Source organism: Notolabrus celidotus, chromosome 18, assembly GCF_009762535.1.
Source record: "Notolabrus celidotus isolate fNotCel1 chromosome 18, fNotCel1.pri, whole genome shotgun sequence".
NCBI classification, from domain to species: Eukaryota; Metazoa; Chordata; class Actinopteri; order Labriformes; family Labridae; genus Notolabrus; species Notolabrus celidotus.
In genome coordinates this window covers 17926052-17938737 of record NC_048289.1, presented here as the reverse complement: position 1 = coordinate 17938737, position 12686 = coordinate 17926052, and the positions used below count along the sequence as shown (strand labels likewise).

At 39.8% G+C, this 12686-nt stretch overlaps 1 protein-coding gene across 2 annotated transcripts in view; it reads left to right on the top strand.

The window, feature by feature from the left end:
• nrg3b (neuregulin 3b) overlaps positions 1 to 12686 on the top strand; it is a 554663-nt gene that overhangs the window by 93153 nt on the left and 448824 nt on the right. The window contains exon 3 of one of the 2 annotated variants that reach the window (XM_034708523.1): positions 5454 to 5539. The exons of the other annotated variant lie outside the window; for it this stretch is intronic. The gene's annotated coding sequence lies outside the window, so the exon portion shown is untranslated. The remainder of the gene's footprint in view (positions 1 to 5453; positions 5540 to 12686) is intronic. 2 annotated transcript variants of the gene reach the window in all.

Here is a 12686-nt window from a genome sequence, read left to right as displayed (position 1 = left end):
TTCAACAATGACATGAGACACTGCCTGACTGGACTCATATCTTTTCACAAATAATACAACACTCATCAATCAAGCTACCACAGTACAAAAGCTGAACCATTATAAGGTGAAGTAACACAATGTGTATTGTGGTATCTGATTACACATGGAAAAGTGCTCATGGCAACTCAACAGGGATATTATTTAACATTCAAAAACCATCAATGTGAGTGTAATTTTATGTCTTAAAGGGCCTCCTTTGCAGCTGAGAATAAAGAGACCATATACTGATAGAATAGGATAATATGCAATTATTGATGCCCTTTGTCTTAATCCTCTTCTATATTTAAATTGTTTAAAAAGATTAGTGGAATTGATTATTATGTGTTGCATACGATCTGCTTTGCATACATGCTGTATGACCTACATGCATAATGTTTGCCTCTATGATTATAAAGCAATCAAAGCATCTTCACTTCTTCAGTCATCATTTTCAACTTAAGGCGTAAGAAAGGGGGCTGAAGCTTGACAGCTAAAACCAAGATGTCACAGAGGTGGGTGTTTTTTTTCTGTTCCTCATATTTTTTCAAGTCTATTTTTAAAAAAATAACACCTTTAATTCAGAACATTTTATCAAACTACATTGGCTGTTCATAATAAATAACACTTCTCTGGCTGTCGGAGCTTGTGAGAAAGAAAATTAAATTACCAAAAGCATCAAACACCCTTATTTAAAGAGTAGCTTTGAATAGGCTATTCCTAATCTTACAATTATTATATTCAGAGCACAATTATTAAAGTAAGGGCCAGTTCATATCTAGGTTGGGCCATGCTTTCAAATTTAAGTGGTCATTGATGCAAATAAAGGCCAAAGCAGCACATTAAGAGCAGAAGTATTGAAATTACTTCTAGACTAATGACCAATCATTGTTAATTCAGGGTTTGTTGCTCCTTTAAAAATGTAGAAGGTTTAAGAACCAAGTAACAAAGTCAGGCATTGTGAATATAAACACAGTATCACTAGTTATTTTTGTTGCTGTGAACATCTCCCTGTCTTCCTTTATACATTTCTTCCTTTCTGCCTCTCCTTTATCCTACTTCCTTGGCCTGTCCTGTTGCGGCAGACGGCTGTCTGGTCTAGCAGTGAGTCCAGTCCTGCTTGTTGTTTCTACATGTTTAGAGGAAGGTTTTCTTTGCTTACTAATGGTTGATAAATGCTGACTTGCTCTGAATTAAACCAAAGAGAGTTTTAGATAAGATATGTCATTACCTAGCTGTGTAAAATACTTGATTCTGATTGGTCAAAGCCCAATAACAACAGTGATTCATTTTCAAAAGCAAAAGCGGCACATGCCTGATCACACACATCATATCAAATCAATTCATGGAAGGGGTCTGCCACATTTCACCTCTGCCTGTTGACAATGTGACAAATACATTAGTTTCCCTTTAGGGAAATAATGACATTGACCAGGCTCAGATGTGAGAGCAGCCTGAGGAGCAACTGGGCTCCAACCATCTCTGATACAGGAAGTGGAGCAAGATCCAGTCTTGCAATCCAGGCAATGGCAGCAGAACCCATCAGGAAGTGACAACGCCCATCTAATTCAGTTTGGGGTCATGCTCACCCTGTCAGGATTCTAATTTGCACTGTTCATTATCCCTTGCTTATGTTTTTAGTCCTATACACAACTGAGTAATATATTGATCCGGTCTCAAACTATAAAGCCCATGCGGAAGTGTTATAAAGAATCTGCTTGAGGCTGGCTGCAGAAACACCGGAAACCACTTAGACACCAATTCAAAAAGACGATCTTTGCAGCATTAATAAACATGTTTACAGCCAGGTTTAAAAGACGGCTTCAGTCTACGTAGCTAATTTCTCTATCGGCACACACTGTACGGGAGTGAACCGTTTTCTAACGTGATGGTTCAGAAGATATTAAGATTACGAGTTTTTGCCCAAATAAGGGCATGACTGACTTGACTCCCGGTCGGGAACACATAGCTGTTGGCTAAGAGGCTCAAACTCCGCCTCTTTACGTCACACTCTGCCTGGTTGAGTTCTGCATTTCCAATATGGCTGCTGCCGCCGATTTGCTTCAAAACAGCGCTCAGCAACAGATGGGTGACGTCACGGATACGACGTCCATATTTTATACAGTCTATGATTGAAATACATACACGTATCAATCTTTGGCATCTAATATTCCTAATGAAGTTTGCATTGCATGTTGGTGCAGTCGTTAGCACTCGTCTTGCCTCACTCTTGCAAGAAGGGTCCTGGTTTGATTCCCGGGCAGGCAGGTGCTTTTCTGTGTTGAGATGTGCCCGTGTATGTATGCATATGTTCCCTTCAGGTTCTCTCCAGCTTCCTTTCTCAATCCAAAGACATGAATTCCCATAAGTGTAAGTGTTTGAATGAATGGTGAATGGCAACCTGTACCCTGCCTCTTGCCCAATGAATGGCTGGGATGGGCTCCAGTCCTACACAACCCTGGATGGGAGATGCAGCACACATGAGGATGGACGGATGGAAATCTTTCATTTCATTATTGCTTTTTTGGTCCTTTGGGGTGTTATTGGGCACCTCATTTATGTATAATTAGTTATTAACAGCTTGTTTGATGCTGGGATATTTAGGTACATTGGAGCCAATAAACAATTTAAGAGCAAAGTAAGACATAAAGGAGCTTTGGAACTTAATGTGCAGCAAATACGCAGCTGTTAGTGAACCTAAGCATTTCTTTATGCTTGGCTTGCATATTGCCTGTGCATAAAGTATGCCTACGTGTGCCTATAGCATTACAGATGGCGGTTTGCTCAGCCTCAGGCGACAAACCTTCTCAAGATAGATACCTCATCAAGATGATTGACACGGAGCTGGAGTATAGCTTTGCCAGCTGATGAAAAAGAAGAGCCCACACAGGTGTTGTATAGGTAGCAACTTCAATACCTCTCCTGTCTTCACTGGGATGCGGCTGCTTGTATTTTGCCCAGAGTCAGTGATAGTATTTCACACTGTAGTTTGCAGCCAGACAGTTGTTGACTCAACAGTATTGCAAGAGGGATAACCTGCCTCTATACGTTTCCACTTTTTCAGACGAGGGTTCCTACGCACTGGAGGAAATGACATATGTAGTGTTTCTCCTTGTGCTTTATCCAGTTATCATCGGCAGGACTATTAATGACTACCCTTTAAAATGAAGAGAGGGAGCAAAATGGGCTTTATTTGCTGCAGAAGTCCTCAAAAAAAAAAAAATGAAATCCTGAATGGGCCTCTCAGTGTTATCTCCTTTGTTTACATAGTTTATTCTTTGAGGCAATTTATCTTTTTTTCCTTCAAATTCCTCCCAAATTACCATGACTGAGAACTAGTTGTGTTTCCAGTTGTAAGCTCCTAGAGCGATCCCTAGGGCAGCTACTTTCTATGGTGCATATGGAGCCTTTTTTTTCTCAGAAGCAAGACTGCTCTGCTAAGGAGAGCATGAGCAGGAATTTTGATTTTTAATCCTCACATTAAAAATTCTTCTGTCTGACGCTGCATCTGTGAACTAATCTGTGTTAACACAGTGCTAGGATCTTAACACTGCAGATTATTATGTGATCTAATAGCTTAAAGGGTTAACTTATGTCTGTGAAAGCCTGTGTGCTTAATTGTAATGATGGTTCCTCAGCTATTTAATGTTTTACTTTTATATTAATATTTCTACAGTGCATTTGGATCAATCCTCCACCTCTTGCAGCACATAATTTAAATTAATGCGTCTGGCAGCTCAAATGTCACTCCCCCCTAAATAATGTGATCCCAGAAGAGTTCACAAACACTCATTAATTCTATTAGAGCAATCTCTTTTGTTTTGGCATCATTGAATGCAACAGGGAAACATTTTCACACTCTCATGACCGACTTAGGGAAGAAAAACAAGGTGACATTTTGGATTGAAAGTCAGGTAAATCATCCTATGAAATGAACAACAGAGCAGCTACATGATATCAGAAGAAGAATGTAGACGAGTACCTAGCAATGGTTTGAACTGCTGCAGATGTTCAGCCCGTAGGAAGTCTGTGATGTGCTTTTGATAAAAGATAAGAACGCCGGTGCAGCAGTGGAGTAGGTACATAAATCAAAAGCCAGATAAACGATATGAGATACTGCCAGTTCAGCAGATGACACTCGCTACTCGTTTAGACTGCACAGCACCAGATACAATACTGTTAAATGAAAGCATGTGGACTACTCAGTGGGCTCTGACAAAAACATGTTGGCCAAAAAATTGTCCTTCATACCAAGAGGATATGAAGCTGCTTGAAAGCATTGGCATTATATTTAAATTATGCTAATTTAATTTAACACAAACCAATGCCAACCGTAGCACAATGGTTCCCCCACACCTGTTCAGTTTGGATGGAGTGTTTGGTTAATTTTGAGCAATTTGGCTTCAAAGACATGTCTGTCTATGGTTTTTTATGTATTACAAATCAGAAACTGCTGGTTCACTCTTGATTTTCAGAGTCATTTGAAGTAGGAAAACCAAAGCAGACCTTTACAGATGAGAGAGGACCAAAACATTAGAGTTGTTCTGATACCATTACCAATATCAGGAATGCCTTCTATAATAATAATGGTGTTCCAAAACTCACTGTCAAACCTAAAACACACATTGCAATAAGTGAATGAACTAATTGCAGTAATACGTATGGATACCATATTGTCAATACTGAAATCGTTCCCTGCTGTCTGCAAGTTGTCTGTGAAGCTGAGCACACCTCTACCTGCCTCTGCAGCCTGTGAACGAATATTTAGCATTGCAGGACCCTCGCAATTTTGAAAACCAACTTCTGCTAAAGATGAACCGCAAATTTGAGGACCTTATTTAAGTAAGGGAGGGAGCAGTGGGAGAAAAGGAGGGAGCAAGAGGAGAAGGAGGGAGGGAGCAAGAGGAGATGGACGGAGGGAGGGAGGGAGGGAGGGAGAGAGGGAGGGAGAATTAAACTTAACAAAAGTTGTGAGAGAAAAAACTATTTCTAGCTGTTTTGTTTCTTTGTACTTTTACTTTTGATACTTAAGTACATTTAATTTGAGCTACTTTAAGACTTTTACTCAAGTGCTTTTTTAATGGGTGACTTTCACTTTTACCTGAGTAGATTTAAATCTGCATCAGAAAGGAAAAAGATGGTATCATAACACTATCTTTAGGGGTCATTGTTAACCTGCAGAGAAGGACAAGCCCAGAAAAATATGGAAATGTATCACAGTGGCAATGTTGGTAGGAAAAATGATCATAAATGTTTTTATTCATCAAAGCTCAAGTTTTGCGTTCCAGTATTAATAAAAGCAGATAGAGAGACAGCCAATAGAAACACCAAAGTCATACTCTAAATCTCGTTGTAGCCTGGATTTGTGCCTGTGGTTCTTGAAAAGATGAGGAGAAACCAACGAAACAAAAATGTATGATACTCTGTTTTTTCAGCACATCCAACATGAGATGCACCCTCACATCAAAGTTGTAGCCGAGTACTGCTCTGGGTTATATCAGACAGCCAGAGTTCAACCAAGGTAGGAGCCCTGTTCATTTTTTATACAGACAATATTAGAGCGGCCTGTGGAGAATTTCTCTGACGTGAGCAAGTGCAGACTGATGTGCTGCAGCATGTGCTTCAATTTCAATCTCTGCTAACATGGCTGTGCAGTATCTACATGGCTGTGCAGTATCTGCATGCTTCACCAAGCATTGTCTCTCCATCATGCCTGGCAATGTCTTTCCTCAGGGGAAGCTGTTTGACTCGTAGCAGCAGATCCGACGAGCCTTCTTTGCAGAATCCACTCAACAGTGTATTCATACAGGGATGCCTTAAGTGAAGACGTGGATAAAATGTGGTTGAAGATGTCATTATTCATTACATCTTCACTGTGGGAGTCCTTGCTGCAGCAGTAGCATTGGTGCTGTGTGCTACAGTAGCTTAGCTGTAAGAAATGAGAGGAAAGCTAAGTGGCGATAATGCCAACTATATTTAAGAATTCATGCTGCCCCACTCATATTCAACCCCATCAGGAGGGTCATTGAACACTTAATGTGTTTTTCTCTTTGCCTATTCCCATTCAGGGTTTTAGTGGGCTGGAGTGTATCCAGTATTTATTTGGTGGAGGGGAGAGACACTCAAAGCCAAAACATTTAAAGAGTTGAGACAAAAAAAAAGTTAGTCTCTGGTGACTCCCCTCTCCAAATACTTCCAGACTTGCCACCCTCAGACAAACCACCATGTTTACCCCTCCTGTGTAGATTTTAATTCCAATTATATTGTTCCTGAATCAGAATCCAAGGGGCTGAAAGCCAAAATCGGCTGCAAATTACTTAAAGTCATTTTCATTTTTTAACACAAATCTGTCATCTTATGTTTGTCCCAATATAGTAAGACGACCTGGGTTAAAAGACTACCCCCCCCCCCCCCCCCAACAGACACACTTTTTTTTGAGAATATAACATAATTATCTTTATATAACTCGAAAATCATTGTGAGCAAGCCCTCATTTACAATGATGACGAGCATATAAAAAAACATTAAAATGCATGACAAGCAAATTAAAGATATAATCCTAATATAAGGTTTTAGAAAACCCTTTCTGAGACCAACTCGTTTTATGTACGGATGTTGGCGTGGACCATAGACTGTATAAATAATGGACGTAGTATCCGTGACGTCACCCATCTGTTCCTGAGCGCTGTTTAGAAGCCAATCGACGGCGGCAGCCATATTGGAAATGTGGAACTCAACCAGGCATAGTGTGAGGTAAATGGGCTGAATTTGAGCCTCTTAGCCAACAGCTATGTGTTCAGTCCGGGAGTCAAGTCAGTCATGTCCTTATTTGGGCAAAAACTCGTAATATTAATATCTTCTGAACCGTCACATTAGAAAACAGTTCACCCCCGTACAGTGTGTGCTGATAGAGAAATGAGCTACATAGAGCCAAGCCGTTTTTTGAACCAGGCTGTAAACATGTTTATTAATGCTGCAAAGATTGTCTTTTTTGAATTGGTGTCTATGTGGTTTCCGGTGTTTCTCCAGCCAGCCTCAAGCGGATTCTCGATGAATTGCATTTTATAACACTTCCGCATGGGCTCCATATTTTGAGACCGGAGGTTGCCGCTTGGCGTGGACACATTTTCTGGCTTCTCTGAACAGCTTGTTTCAAGAACTTTACAAGACTTGGCCTAAACCTGACGCCAGGCTCTGCCATCCTACTAGGACACTGTTCAAGAACATGCCTACCCAACAGCTCTTCCAAATTTTGCCTCGCCTAGCAAGTACATTTCACTGCTTGGCTTTTTCCTCAGCACTGCACTTTGTTGATTGAATATGTCTCAAAAAAGTTGCCCATAAGTGTTCTTTTGGTTGTGTAGGAAAGTTACAACTTTCAATACAACAATTTTCTCTTCCCAAAGATGAAGGCTCCAGAAACATGATGACTTTGTTGTAAACAAGCGCCAGTACAAGCTTGATTCATATCTTAACTGTTAATCAAACTTCGGGCTGTTCCATCAATAGAGACCTTCCATAGAGGCTGAGAACTACAAGCTTTAAGTCACATAATAACAGCAGGTACTGTTACAACAATGGAGGATAGCATTGGATGTTTTCTGTAATGGCATAACTCTCAGGTCATAACATTACAACAAAGCTGTGTGAAAAGGCATCATAACTCCACCTCAGTTGTGAAATATCTTTGCCTACTCGTGAGCCACTCTGCTCGGCACTGTCACTGTGTCTCTCCATCTTTCATCTTTCAGCCTGGCACTGTAGTTGTGAGTGACAGCTAGCCCCAGTCAATAGGGGAACACTTGCTTTACAGATAAGTGGCGTTCAAAACTGTAGACCCCAAATGTAAGACAATCGCACTGTTTCAGATGCATATTAAAGAAATTCAACCTTGTTTTATATTCAGGTCAATATATTAAATTAAAGAGGTTTTCCTGTTTTTTTAGAAGATTAAAATGTTTTGCTGGACGGACTACTTTATACCATTTACACCCCAAATTGTACGCCTTGGTTTGACAAGTGTGCTTCATATTCATTAAATAACACCTTACAGCAGACATGACAATATCATCCAATGATTAAAATGTGTTTGCCATTTAATCTTGATTTATGGTACTATCAGCTGAGCTAGAAACAAACCATGATCAGTGTGTTACAGGCTCTGTTTTGGACCCTGTTACATCAAAATAACTGAAATCCATTGAAAAGCTTGACCTTGTTTAAACCTGCTGTGATCCTCTCAAGTCCGGCATGTTGTGAAATTAATAAATCCCTCAAATTAACAGAGAATTAACTGAAGAACAAAAAAGCTAAAAACGGACAGTTATAGAGCACAAGTAAACCTTGGTCCCAGAAGGATTCTCAATTTGCCCTCTTGCTCCCAGACCGGTATGTAATATGCATAGACTGCATAAATAATGGACACAGCCTATGTTGCATCACCCTTTGGTCTGTCAACTGCCTTTCTGAAGCCTGGAGTTCATCATCTTGGCCTCAACACATGAGTCGTTTTAAAAGAAACATTGCACAAGCTAGGAAGCAGCTTGAGATGAGTCAAGTCACCAGGGGCTGATATAGTTGAAATAAAACTGAGGGTGCCAGTTGGTCCAGTAAGCCCCATGTACTGAGACTCGAAAGGGTTGTTCATTCAACCACCCAATAATTGTGTATCCAATAATCATCCTACTTTTGCCGTGTTTCTCGTCATGGAGCTTTTTTAGAAAAATGCGGAGGCTATTTCAGGCGGGAAAAATATGTCACAGGTTTATCCGAACTAGTTTGCTGTCCCATTTCCATTGCTGCAACACCTGTTGGTTTGCTGTGATAACTGGCCTCATAACTGGCAACCTGAGGGGCGTCCAAAACGATTGCATTGGGGTGCCTTAAAACCGCCTTCCTTCTCAGGTCATAACGAATACAGACTGTTCTGAACCAGAGTCAAAACTTTGGGGACGGCTTGTCAGCTGCTTTGTTGTCAGGGAAGCTCGTTTGTCAACATGGCATGTTTCCTTAAAGGTCACATATTATGCAAAATCGATTTTTTTAATGGTTCTTTACCTGAGATATGTGTCCCTGACAGGTCTACAGACCCCCCAAAAATTGAAAAAATCCATTCCGCCCCGTTCTGATTTCTCCACCTTTCTGTAAATGTGTGCTGAAACGAGCCGTTTCAGTTTTCTGTGTTTCTCTTACGTCACAACGACATCCGGTCTGTAACGGAAGCCACAGCTCGGAGCTTGTTCAGCCCATAGACTGTATAAAATACAACTCAACTCTGCCTCCGTTTTGCATTCCCTGCACACGTGTGCTGACAAGGATCTTAGGAGGAAGGCATGCTAGTTGTAGGCTGTCTTAATAAACACAAAGGTCGGTTTTACTCCCCACGTCTGCAGATTTGAAGATCTAATGGATGATTTTTATTTTTCATGGAAAAGTGCTAGCGCTAGTTAGCATAGCCACATAGCTACATGTTCGTTGTTGTGTACCAAGACACACGTCAACATGCTGACAAATAAAACAACAAGAAACACTAAATCTGTGACCAATCCTTCAGAATGGTCATCCTGCAGGCGCCTCTCCGTCAGGATCAGATTCTGGATCAAATTCAGAGGGTTGAAGTAAGGTGGGTCTGTGAGCAGCCGTGTATATTCAGCCAACACGTAAACATTAGAACAACGTGCTGGAGAGCAGAGGCCACATCCACTTTCTGAGGGGGCTTGGTCACATTTAAAGGCACAGACACAGAAAACAGCCTGTTCTGAGCAGGGCTGAAGAAGAGGGGTTTACAGGCATGCCAAATACTGATTTCAAAGTGTTTTTTTGAGCAATAAACTTTAAAGACATGTTTTGGGGACCTCTAGACCAATATATTTTGATTAAAAAAGAGCATAATATGTCACCTTCAATGTCGAATGATAAATTAAGGTCATTTCATAATTTATTTCAGTAGATATTTCACATATTGCTCCTTTAATATGGGCCCAATTAGGATTGACATGCTTTTTGTTGCCAGCCTCCAGTGCCCATTTGAGGACCTGCATATCTAGATTATCATAACACCAAGTCAGGGTATTGCACAAGAGCCCCAAAACAACACAAGTTAAACAAAGCTACTTTAAGTAAGACAAAGTCTAATAATCATCTTAAACTTTAACATGTTTAGAAGAGACTGATTTTTCATGGCTTTATTTCAGAACTTGGTGTCAAACTAATATAGAGGGAACGGGTGAATATAGTGGAACCTTGCTGTTTTACATGTGAGCATTGAAATGAAAAAAATGCAGATCAGTACTTTTCACTGTAAAACAGGGAGCCGTTGTTGTTGGCGATGACACCAGGAAGATGTTCTCTTTTTGATCATAATGATGAACTTCTCGACAAAGTCATCTCTGCCTTCAAACGGGTGCTTTCAGGTGCATATCAAAAGTAGCAGCAAGCAACGAAAACCTCCTGTGTATGACATGAAGTAGAATTCAAAAACTCCCAACTTATTGGAGACCCAAATGCACCAAATTAAAAGGAAAAACTCAGCATTTTAAGTTAAAAGTTGGTATTTTTCAAAGCCCGGAGATAAGACATTCCATTGATCTTCATCCTCTGTTACTCCAGCCTGTTTGTCAAGACGTTCAGAGTTTTTGACAACTGCTACAATCCTCCAGCTATGGCTGCTGCACATCAAACACTACCCTCAACAATGAGCAGACTGCTTAAGATTCAACTAATGTTTAGCCACAGATCTAATACATGCATTAAAAATCATATCTCGATGGAAGACATCAGCCCTTTTAATGATCAGAATGTTGTACTGCCAGACCTTCCTGTCTTAACTGAAAGCAGTTTCAAAAGCACAGTTATCTTTCTGAAAGACATGAAACTTTTGGAATAAACAAGGTTTAACAAGCTTAAATGACTGGAAGCATCAGTTATTATTTTAATTTTATATAATGCAAATCATAAGGTTAATTTGCAGTGTAATAGAGTAATATTTTTTTTTTTTTACATTTTAGCCACACGTGTACGCAAAACATATAAACAGATACATACATACACATATATATACATATATACATACACATACATGCACACATGCATATACATGATAATAACAGAAAGAAAATAAGTACATTTAAAAAATAATAATAATAATTAAGCATTGAGTGTCGATTATGTTGTGTGATGTTGACATACATTTAACGTTTATAGTACAGTGAGGGAGTGTGAGTGCCGTTAGGGGACATAAAGGGAGAGGCATGCGTGCGTGGTTTGTCTAAGTAAAAGAAGTTGGTCTATGTGTTTGAGTTAGTAGGGGAGAACAGGGTTGGTTGTCACACCGGTTGGTTGGCACACTCGATATACCTCGCAACCAGAGGGCACTGTCTCTCAAATTGGGGTATGGACATTTCCAGAACTAGGATCAGAGCACACCTACATAGTCTTCTCTGGAGTAAGACAGCTGAACTTGAGGTGAGAGGACTTTTTGTGTTTTTCATGACAAATTGTAAATATTCATCTCTTCAGTATTTTTCTTCTAGGCTTTTAAACGAATGGTTTATATCAAAACAAGTGTTACCCTTACAAAGTGTTTGAGGGTGAAAGCTATAGTTTAGTTCTTTATTAGCTAGCTAAGTAATTGTTAGATGGTTGTTAGCCTCGATGCTACCAAAAAAAATCAATTTGGGGTTGGTCGTCACATTCTCTTTGAAGTTGGTTGTCACATGTAACAACCAACCCCTATGTTGGCAAAATCATGCATGGTGAAATGAGTTGGAGTGCGCAGACCCTACATTTGCCATCACTGTAACTCAGACAGTGACTGCATGTAGCCTAGTTGAGTCGGCCATTATTGTTCAGCCTATTTGTTTTGTTCTGTATGTTGTTACATAGGCTGACCTAAAGATGTGTTTCCTGTTCATGATCCTTGCTCATTTTATGTTAAAATGCATTAAGTTAGGTAGGCCTATCACTTGTCAGTGCAATTAAACTTTCAAATTTAGTTCTGCCTTCTTACTTTAAAAAAAAATATTTTTCCCAATTAAAATACCATTGTGACAACCAACCCCATAGTGTGTGACAACCATCCCCGTGATGGGGTTGGTTGTCACAATGTGTCAGAGTGTCTTTGATAGTTAATTGCCTTTTTGTTACAATGAGTTGGAAAATGAGAGGGATACACATTTCAAGCCAACACATTAAGCTTCAATTTAATGTAGAAATGATGAGCAATCTTCAAAACAGTAAAAAGTGTGACAACCAACCCCGTTCTCCCCTACTGTGGATTGGGGCTCAGGCAATAACAGAGGTAAGTTTATTGATAAATGTAGACCAGGTTTTGGAGAAGTCAGCTGATTTTGTGATTGAGAGAGGCAGGAAGTTTTTTTTTGAGATATATGTTCTATTAGAAGATTCTTCAGTTGAGCAATATTGATGAGCTTTTTTGATTTCCAGTTTAGGAGGATTGTTTTCTTGGCGATAGCTAGAGCTGTGAGTAGTGCACTAGATGCAGGGTTTCATGTTTGTGTTTTAGATATATCTCATAAGATGCGGAGCTGGGGGCTTATAATAATGCAAATCATTAGGTTAATTTGCATTGTAATACAGTAAGGTTAAATTTGAGGAAATACACTTTAAAATACAAGAGTACAATTCAAGAAAAAAGTGGATTCAAGATT